The sequence below is a fragment of the Conger conger genome, chromosome 5 (assembly GCF_963514075.1).
Source record: "Conger conger chromosome 5, fConCon1.1, whole genome shotgun sequence".
Lineage (NCBI taxonomy): Eukaryota > Metazoa > Chordata > Actinopteri > Anguilliformes > Congridae > Conger > Conger conger.
Window position 1 is genome coordinate 35,475,047 of NC_083764.1, and position 15,558 is coordinate 35,490,604.

Consider the following 15,558-nt stretch of genomic DNA (forward strand, 5'->3'; position numbering starts at 1 on the left):
GCTCGGCTCTGCTCACCTGTGCCACCAGCCAGGACCTCGCCGGGTCTCTTTTTGTCCAGGGTGGCTTTACAAAAGAGGTCAAATCATTCAATCGTCTTGATTCAAGGGCCTCTTTTTCTTCTAAATATGTGCCCCACCAACAGCTGAACATATGATGAACACCACTACGCATTTGACAAATACTGGAGTGAACATGTACAGCAGGTTGGGTGCATGGCTTTGCTCCAACAACCCACTTGTTTCTAGAATAATGAATCTGACTTTTCATATCACATGATATGTGACGTGTCTATCATGCATATTTTAAAATGGCTCACCAACACTTGAGCTTTAATTTACTTGAAAGACTACAGGAGTCCTCTTGGAGTACGTTATTTACAAGGCTGCGTGCTCCCCTATTCACAGGCCTATTCTGTCCTTTTCTCTTGAAACGCACGCACATCTTCTTGTTTGTGGAGGCCAATATTTCTTTAAATGCTCACCTGTTAGTACAGAGTTGCTCTTATTTTCTTCTTTTGTTGAAAAAATGATGGACACTTACTGAATGTAGAAATCATTCCCTGGAGCTTTCTGAAGTAGCTGAGCAGAAGAAGATAAGAGTACAAAATGATAAGAATAGGCCATTCAGCCCATCAAGTCATACACTCAGTGATCACTTTATTAGGTAGATCTGTACACCAGCTTGTTAATGCAAATATTGAATCAGCCAATCTTATAGCAGCAACTAAATGCATAAAACCATGCAGGTTCAGCTGGACCAAATGTCAGAGTGGGGAATACATTTGGTGACTTTGACTGTGGAATGACTGTTGGTGCCAGACAGGGTGGTTTGAGTATCTCAGAAATTGCTGATCTCCTGGGATTTTAACACACAACAGTCTCTAGAGTTTGCGAATGGTGCGAAAACAAAAAACATCCAGTGAGCAGCAGTTCTGTGGGCAGAAACGCATTAATGAGAGAGATCAGAGGAGAAGGGCGAGACTGGTCGAAGCTGACAGGAAGGTGACAGTAACAGAAATAACCACACATTACAGCAGTGGTATGCAGAAGAGCATCTCTGAGTGGATAGGCTACAGCAGCAGAAGTCTGCTATATACCTATTAAATTGCTCACTGAGTGTATATACATACCTATGCTATGCAGGTGGGTTGCTTTAACGTCTGGGCAAGTTCTGTTCCCTCTAATGGGTTTCTTATTATAGAGTCCATAAGATCATAAGGCCATGACCCCCACCTACACAATTTAGTAACTGTCAGCTCATGTACTTCAGTTGGCCCACTCTAATGGAATCATGGTAATTGGTCATTAAGATGAACTCCAATCAAGCAGGTCTAATCCATGCACAAAATGCCTGTGCATTAGTGCCCTTCTGTACTAAAATGCTCAGGGCTGCCTACAAGTACTGGGCAGTAGAGTAGTGTAATACAGTGGGCTCCAGAATTATTGGCACCCCTAAAGAATCTTCATAAATAGTGCTGTAAACGAAAAAACAATACAGATATTGACATAAGCTTTATTTTCCAACGTGTAAAATAGTTTGCTTTATGCGTTGCTTTATCAACTACAAAAAATCATCAGACCCTACACCCCTGCCAGCCTCCACAGGCCGCTTGGCACCTCCCCCTCTCCGAACCTCCACCTCACGCTCTTATCCAGAGCGACGTACAACAAAGTGCATACCCATAACCAGGGATAAGTTCGCTGAAAGACCCTAGAGGGAAGTACAATTTCAACTGCTACCTGTACAACAAAGATAAGGATGAGGGCCAATTATTATTTTTTATTTTATTTTTTATTTTTGAACAAACAAACAAACAACAGAGCAAAAGTGACCAAAGTTAACTATCCAAACACTGCTTACCTAGCCAACTAAAAATACCGATACACAAAGCAAGTCACAGAGACAACAATTAAGGTTCACAGGGAGGTAGGGAGGGATGGAGAGAGGTGCTGCTTGAAGAGGTGTGTCTTCAGCTTGAGCTTGAAGGTGGGGAGAGATTCTACAGTTCTGACCTCAACGGGGAGTTCGTTCCACCACCGTGGAGCCAGAACAGACAGTAGTCGTGAGTGTGAGGTGGAGGTTCGGAGAGGGGGAGGTGCCAAGCGGCCTGTGGAGGCTGAACGAAGAGGTCTGGCAGGGGTGTAGGGTCTGATGATTTTTTGTAGATAAGCTGGGGAAGACCCCTTAACTGCTTGGAAGGCTAGCACCAATGTTTTGAATTTGATGCGAGCCATGACAGGCAGCCAGTGGAGGGAAGTAAGCTGGGGGGGTGACGTGTGAGTATTTGGGAAGGTTGAAGACCAGACGAGCTGCTGCATTCTGGATAAGTTGGAGGGGTCTGATGGTGGATGCTGGGAGGCCAGCCAAGAGGGAATTGCAGTAGTGCACTGAGGCCCCAGCCAACCGGGATTCGAACCCAGGACCTCCTTGCTGTGAGGCAGCAGTGTTACCTTCTGCACCATCCGTGCCACATCATTATCAGTATATGCAGCTTTTTTTAAATCTTTTTTTTATGAAGGGTGGCAATAATCCACTGTAGGTAGGTGTTACAGGTAAATTACTGGTTCTCTAACTCATTGCAGGATTCACTGGATAAGAAAATCTGACAAATAATGTAAATGCTCCCCAGAACAAGAGAATTGAGTGGATCACGGCAATGCATGGCAATTCTACTGTAACTTTGGAAATAGAAATGCAAGAAGTCATTCACATGTACAGTAGTTTGCAAAAATGTGGCACCCCTGGTTTAAATGTTGGCTCAAATGAATCTGTATGTGATCAAAAGCAAACGTGAACTCTAAATGGTAGGTTAAACATGAAGACCTTTCTGCAAATTTTAAAGCAAGATCGCTTTTTATTTTTATTTTTTACTGTTTCTAAATTATAAAAACAGGAAAAGGGCCCTTTGCAAAATTTGGAAACCCATTTGGATTATTCTTTGTTACTTTTTTTTAAAGGGCTTACAATTCTACAGAATTAACTTTCCAGTAATTAATGCTCTGAAGAGGAAAAAAAAATATCACTGTCACATTCAGTGAAAAGAATAGATAATCATAGAGGAATATAAACACCCATTTGTTTCAGTCAGTATATATATCCATATCTTCATTTGAAATATACATTTGTATTTCTAAATGTTAAACTGTTAAATTTAATCTAGTCTTGAATAACACATATGTAGGGTTTATTGGTAAAGTGAAGTGGTTTCTCTATCATTACGGGTACTCATTAAATAGTATATATTTCACCCTAAAATGAAAATGTTCTCTTATCTTGACAATTGCCTAATGGCTAAATGAATGGTCATTGCATTGTTGATTCTGTACTGGTCTTAATATCAAAATCAATGTAAAAAATATGAACCAGCTCATTTCAGTCTAAACACTTTCGTATCTTTACCATTCGTTTGTGATTGAGCAAGGTAATATACTTATGGAAAAGATCCTTTTGAATGTGAATTCATTTCAGCTGATAAATATCAGTGATGAAGGTCAAGATAATGTTCTCACTGCCTCTATGTCTTTTTCAGCTTTTGCCAATCATTATGACATTATCTCTAACTTTAAAACATCGTTTTTGGGTTGAATTAGCTTAAATTTTGCCATAATAACTTGAACCATAATAACTTATTAATGGCTAATATAATTTGTATTTAACCATTTAAAAAGAAAAGAGAACCGTAAGTAGTTTAAGACTGTTACCTATCGAATACATAATGGCCCTTTCACGTGAACGTCACAGCAGCAAGAGATTCCATGAAGTAGCCAACAAGCCTACTTCCGGACCGAGTCAAAATAAGGCTAGTTGAAGTTACAGTTATTGTCCGGAAGCATTGCGATGGTTGATTTTGCTAAACTTTTTGCTACCGTTTGGCTTGTGCCATTTCAAGTAGATGTTTTTTAGGTTTATTTCAAACTAACTAGTTAGCTAGGTCACTAAGCAAGCGCAAAAAGAGAAGAGATGAAAGGCATGTGCTTTACCTTCTATAACTTGCTATCCAGGATTAAATATTATGATACTAGCTACAACACATGCAAGATGCCGGAAGCTAATCAGCTTAAACACATTTAGTTATTTCCACAGGGTCAGTCGCAGTTGCTGTAGCTTCGCAAATAGGCACTTTTTAATACGACAAAGTCAACCTCAAAATATCTGCTTGTTTAGAACGCAAGTTAATTTTTAATCTGCATTTTTATTTTTTTGTTAATAATGATTAAAGCAATGTTGTATTGTAAGTTTGGTGGTGACAACTAGTCTACTACTGTTGTTGGTTTACTGTATATGCTTTACAGGACTTAATAACATAGCTAGCTAGAAGTTGCCATCGTAGCAAAATTATTATATTTAACATTACACAGCTAGCTACATTACATACCACCAAGCTGATACAGACTAGCTAACTAGGCATGGAGCTAGCTAGCTATCCCAACAAGACACACAGATGATGGCTAGAATACCTACAGACTAACCAGAGATGCTGTTTTTTGTGGTGTAAGGTATGTTACCCATTGATCCAGGGTCAGACATAATGTTACTTAGATATTTTGGGAAATCAGATCCTAGAACAACAGGGCAACTAAACCTGAAGTATAGACAGCTAGCTAGCTGGCTAGGTAATTAATGTATTTAAGTTGACAAGCTTAATTATAGCTTTCTAAAAGTAACTAGCAAGCTAGCTAGCTATCAACAGATAATGTTAGCTGAGCTAACCGCCATCTTGAAAGCGGTCAGAAATAGCCTGTCATGACAATGGGTGTGTTCCACAACTCCACTACCACCCTCCTCCACTCTGTGCCCCGGAAACCAATCTTTGTGGACCTCCCTCCACTGTCCCATTTGTGGGAACAAAACGACTAAAATCCCCAGTGCAGTGTACAACGATGTTTGTTTCAGTGGAAGTCTTTTCACATTTCTGGGTGACTTCATCATGCTTACACCCACATGAAAGCCCAACCCACAAAATCTGGCACTGTCCAGATCCAGAAAGCGGAGATGGCAGGGAACTTGAGTTCCCCCAATTAGGCCATGCAAAAATATGTATTCACTTGGACAGCTGGACAGGGATGTAACATTACAAGCGGCGAGAAAAAATATATATATATAATTTTAACAATATCCATGTCTATATTAAGTTAGTTTGAAATACATTGCAGTCCAGACCAGGTGTAGTTTGGTTGTAGCCTATAGAGATAGCAAAGTCTGCCTCTGAATTACACACAAGCTAAATGACACAGAAAACACTGCCTGCTATTCACATTCCTGGACGTCAGGAGGCAGCACAGCTATTTTCTGCTGCCGTGACGTCACACTAATTTGCCATTCTGCCATCTTGGCTCCATAAAGCTCTGGTAATGTATAATCGTATGTTCCGTGAGCCGCGTGGCTTGCAGTTTCGCCATGCCTTACATTATAGAGTCACTGGCAAACAGACAAGCTGACTTTTCACTGTTCATTTTCAATGACACCTCTCTTTGGATAATATCAATATTAATAACAACTATAGCGCATGAAAACCGTTTTTTTTGGAAAAGGCACTGGTCCGTTTAAAAGTAGGACCTGTTCTAACTGTACTCTACGCTTTAACGCTTTAAAAAGTTTGTAGAAGAGCACAAAAAAAGTCTTACGAAAATGCTAATATAAACACTTAATATTTTAAAAATAAAAACTACCTAACAGTTTTTTTAGGTTTTCAGGGTTAATCTTTACCAAAAGATTTTCATGTACATGTGTCGCAGAATGGTGAGACGACGAGGCTGGTGATTCTTGTGTTTTGTATGCAAGTGTGGTTTCGGACATTATCTAACAGAGGCTGTTAATATACACGTCACATTTCCTCATATATAACACTGTTCTTGTCTATTGTTGTCTTGTGAACTCAGTCACCTTTCATGGCCCAAGTACGACTCCAATACAGAAGTTCACTAGCCAAGAACAGATAAAATGCACAGATGTGATTGTGATCTTGACCCACCAGGGTGTATAAAACACATCCTTTCCCAAAAAAAATGGAAGCAATATCCCACCATTAGCGATGGCAGATGATATGTGCCAAGTTCACAAATACTTGTAAGCTAATGACTACTACAGACTGCTACCATTACCTGCCACTGACGTTCTACTCCTACTTAAGATTAGTTTCTGACACTTCCCATTTGTGCAAAACATTTGTTGGCTGTAATCAATCAACCACATAAACCCACACCTACACTGTACTGGACTGGACTGCACTGGACTACACACCTGCTGTCTGTACTGTTCTTTACAATGTGTGTTTCTATTACTTGCACTAACATTCAGTAACCACATTTTCAGCACCCAATCAGAAAGCAACACAATTAATTTTAACATCTACTTCAAGTATCTGAAACCTTAATAATGGAAGGTGCCTAAAACAGAATCTCAAGTCATTCATTCTGCCACCGCTGCTCTGATGATACTGACAGCAACCTAAAATTAAAACAATTCATCTTACATTGCTGCAAATAAACTGTTAACTGTTAATAAAAATTACCTTGCTGAAAAAATCCATTCCTAAAAATGTGGAACATGTCAGAAATGCAGGGCAATTCCTTTCATTCGGTAGTAAGCAGACAGCGTAAAGAAGTGTAACCGTGGCTCGACTGAGCTTTGCACAAAAGACAACTTACCTCTATAATCCACCATAATTGGATTCCAAGTTCAGGGAATGACACAAGACATTAAAGGCACTGGAAGAACTGCTGAACAAGCAAGCCAGTATGATGTCATGAGCAGAATGTGTGTTTACCTGGATGCATGTTAAATGGATGTGCTGCATTTTGATATATTGCAAAAATTTTATTTAATTTTCTGTAGCGTGGCCTTGTGTTCGTGATTTCTGTGCATTTTATCTTCACGTTGCAGTCATTCACAAAGTTTATGGTCCTCACTTATCCGCCTGGTTTGTGATTGGTGGAAATCACCAAATGGAAACTTTGCTTGCCACCAGTATTATTAAAATCGTTTAACCAAGCACGCGGGAGAGACTGCACATGTGCGGCTCACCTGAGGCATGTCCTGGTGGAAAGCAGGGGTGTAACGGTACACAGAAGGCATGGTTCGGTTCACACCACAGTTTGACATCACGGTTCGGTACGAGTTTGGTACAATGGGAAAAAGGCAACAAAAAACCATGAATGCATAAGGCTACGTTTCTCTTCATTTATTTTGAACAGACAGTAGTGTAAGTTACAGTTTCTTCCTCCTAGTGGTAGTTAGTAGTTGGTACAGCCTGTAGTGTATGAAGCAGTAAAATGTAAACAGTGAACATACACTGTCACATAGGTCATATTTTTATGTGGGGCTGATAAAAAACAAAAAGCAATAGGTCACAATCAGCTACAAAACTGAAAAGCATTTATTGTGTTATAAAAGTACAGAATAAACAGAATAATAAATAAAACTTGTGCATTAGGAGGTGTATCAATTTGTTCCAATTAGGCTATATTTAAACATTCAAAGCTTGAGCCCAACCCTCCCAAAAAGAAGACAGAGAAAAACACCCTTGCTAGTAGGCCAACTGGCAACTTTGGCAACTTCATTATAAAAATAAAGAATTCAAACAATTTCATATTGTACTGTATTACACATTTAAATGTAAACTGTGAACATACACTCTCCCATAGGCCATATTTTAATATTGGCTGATGTCAAACAAAAAGGTCACAATAGGCTCCAAAACTGAAAAGCATCGATTTTGTTATGAAAATACAACAAAACAAATAATAATGAGTGTTTCAATTACTTCAGCCTAGGGCTGATGCAAAATAAAAGGCAATACAGAACTGAATAAAATCTCCTGGTGTGAAAAGCAATGTAACACATTTGTGATTGTGATTTGTGATTGTGACTGCTGTTAGACAATTATGCACCTTTTAAAGGTACTCAAGCTTCATTCTATTTTCAAGTTTTTCTTTAAAAAAAATGAGTTTATCCACATTGTCAGTAGTGAGGGCAGATCTGTTTGCAGTAACTGTCACCTGCCATCGAGAAAACCCTCTCACTGGGGACTGAGGTGGCAGGTACAGCCAGGTAACAATTTGCCAACATGGCTAGATTAGGATAAACAGACTCATGAGCCTTCCACCAGGCAAACGGGTTGGAATCAATTGTAGTATACTCCTTTGCCATGTAGGCATACCGTAAATCCTCAAATTGTGTCCCGGGTCTTTTATTTACTTAGGCTGCACAAAGCACAGGCCTTTATTTGGGGCAGGCTTGTATTTGAGGCAGGCCTTTATTTCTTATTAGGCTTCTGTTGTAGAATTGTATTGTTAGACATAAAGTAAAAGGCTACACTTAAAGTGGGCCAACACTGTTCAACACTTCCTGTAACCGTTCAGAAATCAATTAGTGTAGGCTAATCAGGAAACACCGTTTGGTAAGTCATAGTGTCAGTCTTAACAGACTTAGTTTATTGCAAATATTTTCAAACACAATAAATCACATGCAAATCCATAAAATAACAACTTGCCAGACACGCCTTCATGAACAATAACAAATTAGCGTAGATAACAGCAAGTTAAGGATCTTTTTTTCCTAAAGTGCGTTTTATTGTGAGACATGCGTTTCGTTTGGAGCAGCATACTGGTAGGCTATCAAAAGATTTTCGCATTGGTTTGGGATTTAATTTACTATTGGACTATTTGATTCTATTGCTAAATGTTAGGACTGATGGGCACTGAAATCTAGGGGGTATTTGATGGTTCACTGTTAAGTTTTATGTAGTTGAAAGAGTGTCTTTTCATTGGCAACAGTATTAAACCAACCAACAATATAAAACAATATAAAATATTAAGAAGAGCTCTTTTATTTCATTGAGTTAAATCGAAACAATGTCTTCTAGTGCTCATGGACTGATAGCCCTACTGGTAGGCAATATTACCCCAGCTTGTATTTGGGGGCCGGCTTTTATTTGTCCAAATCGACCACGCCCCCGGCTATTATCCGAGGCCCGGCTTCAAATAGAACCCCGGACACAATTTGAGGATTTACTGTACACTTCCTCCTTCAACTCCTGCTTCAAATCAGGCTGGTTCCTCTGTCCAGTTTTAAAGAGTGGGCCAAAAAGTTCAGCCATGGCTGACCTCTTTGGAGGAGGAGAAGATGCTGCCTCTGACTCACTGGCAATGGAGTGGCCTGTGAAGTGGACAAACTGGCCTCTGTAGTCTCTCTGGTCTCACCCTGCAGTATTAAATGACAAAAACAAAAGCAGTTAATAATTAGTAAGCGAGTTTAGTGACCATTCTAACAGTAATATGTTCATTAAGACACGAGAAGGCATTTAAAAAATATTAAATTATCAACCTTAGTATAAAATGAATACATAATACATACCTGTTCTGCTCTGCTCATCATGAGATGAGGTCTTCATAGATTCTCTGATAACAGGCAGGATCCAATTGAGGAAGTGTCTTGAACCTTGGATCCAGAGCAGTGCATTTGTGAAGCAATTCCTGAAGACCATGGTCTGAGTATGTTTTTCAGGTTTTCTCTGATGGCATTCTTCATTTCCGTGGCAGTGGGAGTGTCGGCATCATTTTGTTCCATAGATTTCAGGATTATTGTTTTGAGTGGTAGGATCATTGAAACCAATAGTGTCGTTTCAGTGCTCAATATTGCAGTAATTTTCTTCAAAGGTTTCATAATCTCAATCACACTCTCTGCAAAGCTCACCTCCTGGTCTGACAGATTGGCAATCTCCTTGTTCTTGAGGGCCCGCTCTGTTAATGTGGAGTAAACGGCAGCTTGCTGTTCAAGATACTGCTCAACCATTCGCATTACTTTCATCAATCTTCGCACATAGGCTACCGCGTAATCTCCGTACGACTGCATACGAATACACATACCGTTACACCCCTAGTGGAAAGGAGCTCAAATTCGTCATTTGCCTCGATGGTACACACGCAGCCCTACCCTTGTGCTCAGGAAAACCCCCTCCTCTTTAAGCTGGGACAGCATGAGAATTTATGAGCAACCTGCAGGAAGACAGGGAGAATCCAAGAGGGAAAAAGAGGGTATTTGCCTTCAACATCCTTGGAAAATTTGTGTTTGTGAGCAAAGAAATGTGTTTATTAACAAGTATTATCTAGGCTACATCATACATCATATCCTCAATCTGATTTCATTTTCTACTTAAAGCACAAAACTTCTTATTTCTTCAGTTGTCTTACAAAGTTTATGGTAAATGTGTTGCCTTGAATCTTGCCATGACAAAATATTTGAAGTGTGTATACATTTGTGTGTGTGCATGCATGTGTCTCACCTGCTGCTCATCCCCACAGAAGTTGCTGAAGTTCATAGCAATGTTCTATTTCAGGATCCTCAGTCTGCTGTTGTGGCTGACCCTAGTGCAGATCTGTAAGACACCTGCAAGGGGCAACAGAAGCAGAAGTTACAGTCAGAAAGATGCTACTTCAGATTTGGGTCATTATGGCTGGAGAAAAGCCCAACATTTCACATAGGGACATAAAAACAGCTGTTTTCAGCAGTCATTCACAAGCTTTTCAATAAACACAGCTAAATGTCATTTCACACAAAAGTAAAGAGTAAAAGCAGAACTTAAAATCCACAATTCCTTTTCCAACATTGATCCTCAGCAGTGTGTGTCATATGCCCACTTGCGACACCCCGCTTCAGCCTGGTGATGCTGAGCGAAGTCATGCACCTCCACCAGGCACTCTCAAAGGTCTCCATTCCAGGAATGCTTGGCAGCCCCATTTTGGGTGGTGCCCCAAATACTATATCCATGGGCATCCTTAGCTCCTGCCTGGACATGAGACCAGCAGGTGTGCAACCAGTGCTCTCCTGGACTGCCGAGTGGTGCAACCACAGGAACAGGTGGCGATCCCAATCATGTTGGTGCCCCAAAGTGATGATGGTCAGCTGGGTGGTGAGTGTGCGCTAAAAAACAGCAATGCAATGCATTCTGAGAGTGATACAGAACAGTGCAATAACAGCAGTCTGCCAATGCTACGATATTGTATTTTTGTACTGAAACGGACTCCTGGTGCAGTGTAACATACAAAACCCATTTCAATCCCCTGTACAACTACAACAGAGCCACATGATCATACGTCTGACAAGTGCAAAACATCAATCAACAAGAAAGACTGGGAAGCACCAGTATCTCTGAGGAACATTTGGCTCTCTAGTGACTGATACCGACCCATCAAAAATAAAAATAAAATAGCCCATGTCAGTCCAGTTTTGATGTCAGGACCTCTAGAAGGCTGGGCTACCTGGGAAAAAGCTCTACAGGCTTTGATTGACTCGGACCCTGTGGAAGTCTTTCGCTTAAGGGTTAGATTATCCACAATGACATGACCTCTTCTCTAGAGACAATTAAGATTTCTGGTTTGAGATAAGTAGGAAGTGAAGTGAACTCATTGAATGGAACTTTTGTAATATAGTTCAATGTCTGTTTAAAAAACACATTAAATAAATGCAGACATTGTGTGAACATAGAGCAAATTTGAGGAAAGACAACCAGTTTGATCTAACTGTCCAAATACTTTTGCATTTAACGATATTCACTCACTGAGCACTTTATTACTGAACACCTGTACACCTACATATTCATGCGACATGTAGATATGCATCAGGAGCTTCGGCTAATGTTCACATCAACCATCAGAATGTGGAACAAATTGGATCACAGCGCTTTCGACTGTGGTATGACTGTTGGGGCCAGACAGGCTGGTTTGAGTATTTCTGTAACTGCTGATCTCCTGGGATTTTCACGCACAACAGTCTCTAGAGTTTACTCAGAATGGTGTGAAAAAAAAAAAACATCCAGCAAGTGGCATTTCTGTGGATGGAAATGTCTTGTTGATGAGAGAAGTCAAAGGAGAATGGCCAGATTGGTTCAAGCTGACAGAAAGGCTACGGTAACTCAGATAATCACACTATACAACTCTGGTGAGCAGAAAAGCATCTGAGAATGTCGAACCGTGAGGCAGATGGGCTACAACAGCAGAAGACCATTTTCTTGGCACACGTTGGGCCTGTTAATAGCAATCAATCATCACTTGAATGCCTCTGCCTATTTGAGTATTGTTGGTGACCATGCGCATCCCTTCATGCCCACTGTTTACCCATCTTCTATGTCACAAAGCAAAAGTAATCTCAAACTGGTTTCACGAACATGATAATGACCTCAGTGTTCTTCGGTGGCCTTCTCAGTCACCGGATATGAATTCAATAGAGCACCTTTGGGATGTGGTAGAACGGGAGATTCGCAGCATGAATCTGCAGCTGACAAATCTGCAGAAATTGCCTCATGCAATTATGTGAACATGGAACAGAATCTCAAAGGAATGTTTTGGGATCTTGTGGAATCCATGGCACAAAGAATGGAAGCTGTTTTGAGAGCAAAGGGCAGCCCTACACAGTATTTGTATAGAGTTCCTTATAAACTGCTCAGTGAGTGTTTACTCCTGTTCAGAAATATACTAATGAAAGTAAAGAAACAGTATCACAAACACAAATTGGATCCTGAGTACTCTTCATAGCTGCAAAGACTTTCTCTCCAGTACAAATTCTGTGGTTGTGACATTTGAAATTTGTCCATGCAACACAATGCTAAAAGCCTCTGTATCCCACAACAGAACACTCAGGACTGCATCATCATTGAGAAAATGGCAACAAAAGGCAATTTTAAGGCCAAGGTCAGCTTCCCCGACTAATGGCAGGCTTTTAATAAAATAAGCTTTTCCAAGTAAACAATGTTACATGAAAGCAATATTTCAGCTATATGATGAAACTCCTCCATGACCAGAAGCAAGGACAGACATGTGCCTTTCAGTGAGTAGTATGTGCTAGTCTGTGATCTCTTGAATTGATGAAGGATGTTGCAGTTACATAGTATTGTGTATCTCGTCATGTATGAAAGAAAACCCTGCCCTTGACTATTATTGGAATAATTGAGAAATGCATAGCTTTGCTCAGTGCAGCAGATGTATTGACACAGACATACAGTATAACACTGCTTCCTTTTTTACTGGGTCTGACCACTGGTGCCACATTGCCCATCCAATCATAACATTTCCATGCATATCAGATCTAGCTCCCAAAGACCCAGGTTGCAGACAATTTTAGATTTTTAGGGTGAGAAGGGGTGCATTGTTGTCAGTGCAAAGTGTGTCAGTTTTCCCTGTTATTACATAAACATGGAGCCACGGACAGACCTAAGGGTTGTATAGAGATAAAATATAAAAGTGAAACAAAAGCTTGTGTTGCTGGAACATTTTTTTTTTTTATTATTCATTTTATTTTTGGTTTTTCAAATCCAACATTCTGTAATTAGCCTGCCTTAAATTTTTTGGAGGTTGAGATAAATCCTCTGGGACAAAAATTTGTACTCTGGGACAGCATGGAATATCTCTATAATACAATACTGATACAATCTCTACAATATTGAATAATGTTGCGGCCACTGATTTGCTGTGGGGCAATCCCAAAACATATGCATGAAGGTGCCAACAGATCCCTGGGGGCACAACTCACAGATCAGAGAATGAGAGAGCTTTATGATGGGACGTTTTCTAGGTGTTATGTACACTACCGTTCAAAGGTTTGGGGTCACCATGTCCTTTTCTGCTTTTTAGAATTTAATATTTTATTTTCTCTGTTTGTAATCAAACAATTCATATCTGATCAAGGCGCAGTATTTTTTCATATTTTGGTTTCGCCATGTAGTAATTGCAGCACTTTTTATTACTATCTACAGGCTCATTTGATACCATTGACGCCTGATGATTTAAAGCCATTCAGCCAACAAATGTGTACAATACTGTATCAGCATAATTTACATCTGAATCTAGTCCCACCGCCCAATTCCCATAGAGATCCATTCAAATGCAAAGAGTTTTAGTATCGCTTGTAGGACAACCTGAAAACTCTAATGATGTTGATGGGTCACAGACATCAGGAGGTCATGGCATCCAAAGTATATGCAACCAAATATAAAACATGACTCTTTTATTTGACATTATGTTAACTTGTCTCAAATGGAGGGTGAGGTGGTTATCAAGAGTCACCCCAAGATTCTTGTCTGTATGGGAGGAGGATACTACAAAGTCCTCAACAATCAGTGAGAGGTTGATTGTCGGAGAGGACTCAGCAGGGATTTAGAGAAGCTCAGTCTTGCCAAGGTTAAGCTTCAGGTGGTGGGAAGTCATCCATGCAGGGATATCAGCCAAGCAGGCAGAGATCTGTGTGGTGACCTGGGTATTGGGGGGGAAGGAAAGAAAGAGTTCAGTATCATTGGCATAAGAATGATTAAAAAAAGCCATTGAAAGACAGACATGGTGTATAGACAGAAGAGGAAAGGACCACGAACTGAGCCCTGCAGGACTCCAGTTTGAAGGGGGTGAGGGTCAGAGACTGAGCCCCTCCAAGTCACCTAGTAGGAACGACCAGAGAGGTAGGAAGAAAACCATGCGAGTGCAGACCGGGCAGTTCCTTTTAGCCTCCACACACTTATTGCCATCACTCTGATGCGAGTCAACCTTGGTCTCCTCTGTCCACAAGACTTTTTTTTTCTAATACTGCCTCCAGCAGGGACCTTATGTACTTCTTAACAAGCTGTAACCTGGCCATCCTGTTTTTGTGGCTAACTAGTGGTTTGCATCTTGCAGTGTTCCATAATCAGAAACAGAACTGTCCAATTACTTTTGGTCCCCTAAAATGGGGGGAATATATATAAACAGGGATGCAATATGGATGTAATTACCTTCAAATGAAAGGTGACAGTCTGTATTTTAACCTCTTATTCATTGTTCAATTTCAAATCCAATGTGCTGGAGAACAGATCCAAAAGAACAGTAATTGTACCACTGTCCAAATACTTGTGTACTGCACTGTATGCAATAATAAAGGAAATTGGCAGTACTTTCTCATGGCACTGTATGGGGCACTTGGGACAGAAGGTGCAGGTGCTCAGGTGCCGGTGGAAGACTACCAGTTTTATCAAGCAGAAATCGTATTTCCATTTCTTACTTTCCTTTCACCTGAACATGCTTTGAAGTCAGTGTGTAATGTTCCCCATCTCTGACACTGATGAGTGAGCACTCAAAACCATGAGTAGCAATACCCTTTTGTCAATTTCCTAAAATCGCCATATGCTCACTCAATGCAGGCATAGGTACAGTATATAGCAGGTGTTAATCCTAAAGTCTTCACACCACTAATATTTTATGATTTTCTTAAATTGTTCTGAAATATTGACTATTTTAACTATTTATTTTAAAACAAATGCCAGTTATCAAGATTGACGTAGATTGAGTTATAATCATCTGATTTACAGAGAGAAGTATAGATGAACAACTGGATTCTGGACATTTAATGAGGGTTCATTTTCAACAAATGTGCTGGATATTAGCTTGTGTTTTTTAATGATGAAAGAATTTTAAAGTGGCAAAGTGGCGTATCTGCATCTTATATATCTGCAAAATGAACTTTAATTTGAAACAGCATGAACAACCATATACTTTAGAAAAGGAAAGAAAAAAATAAGTTTACAAAATTACAATGTATTA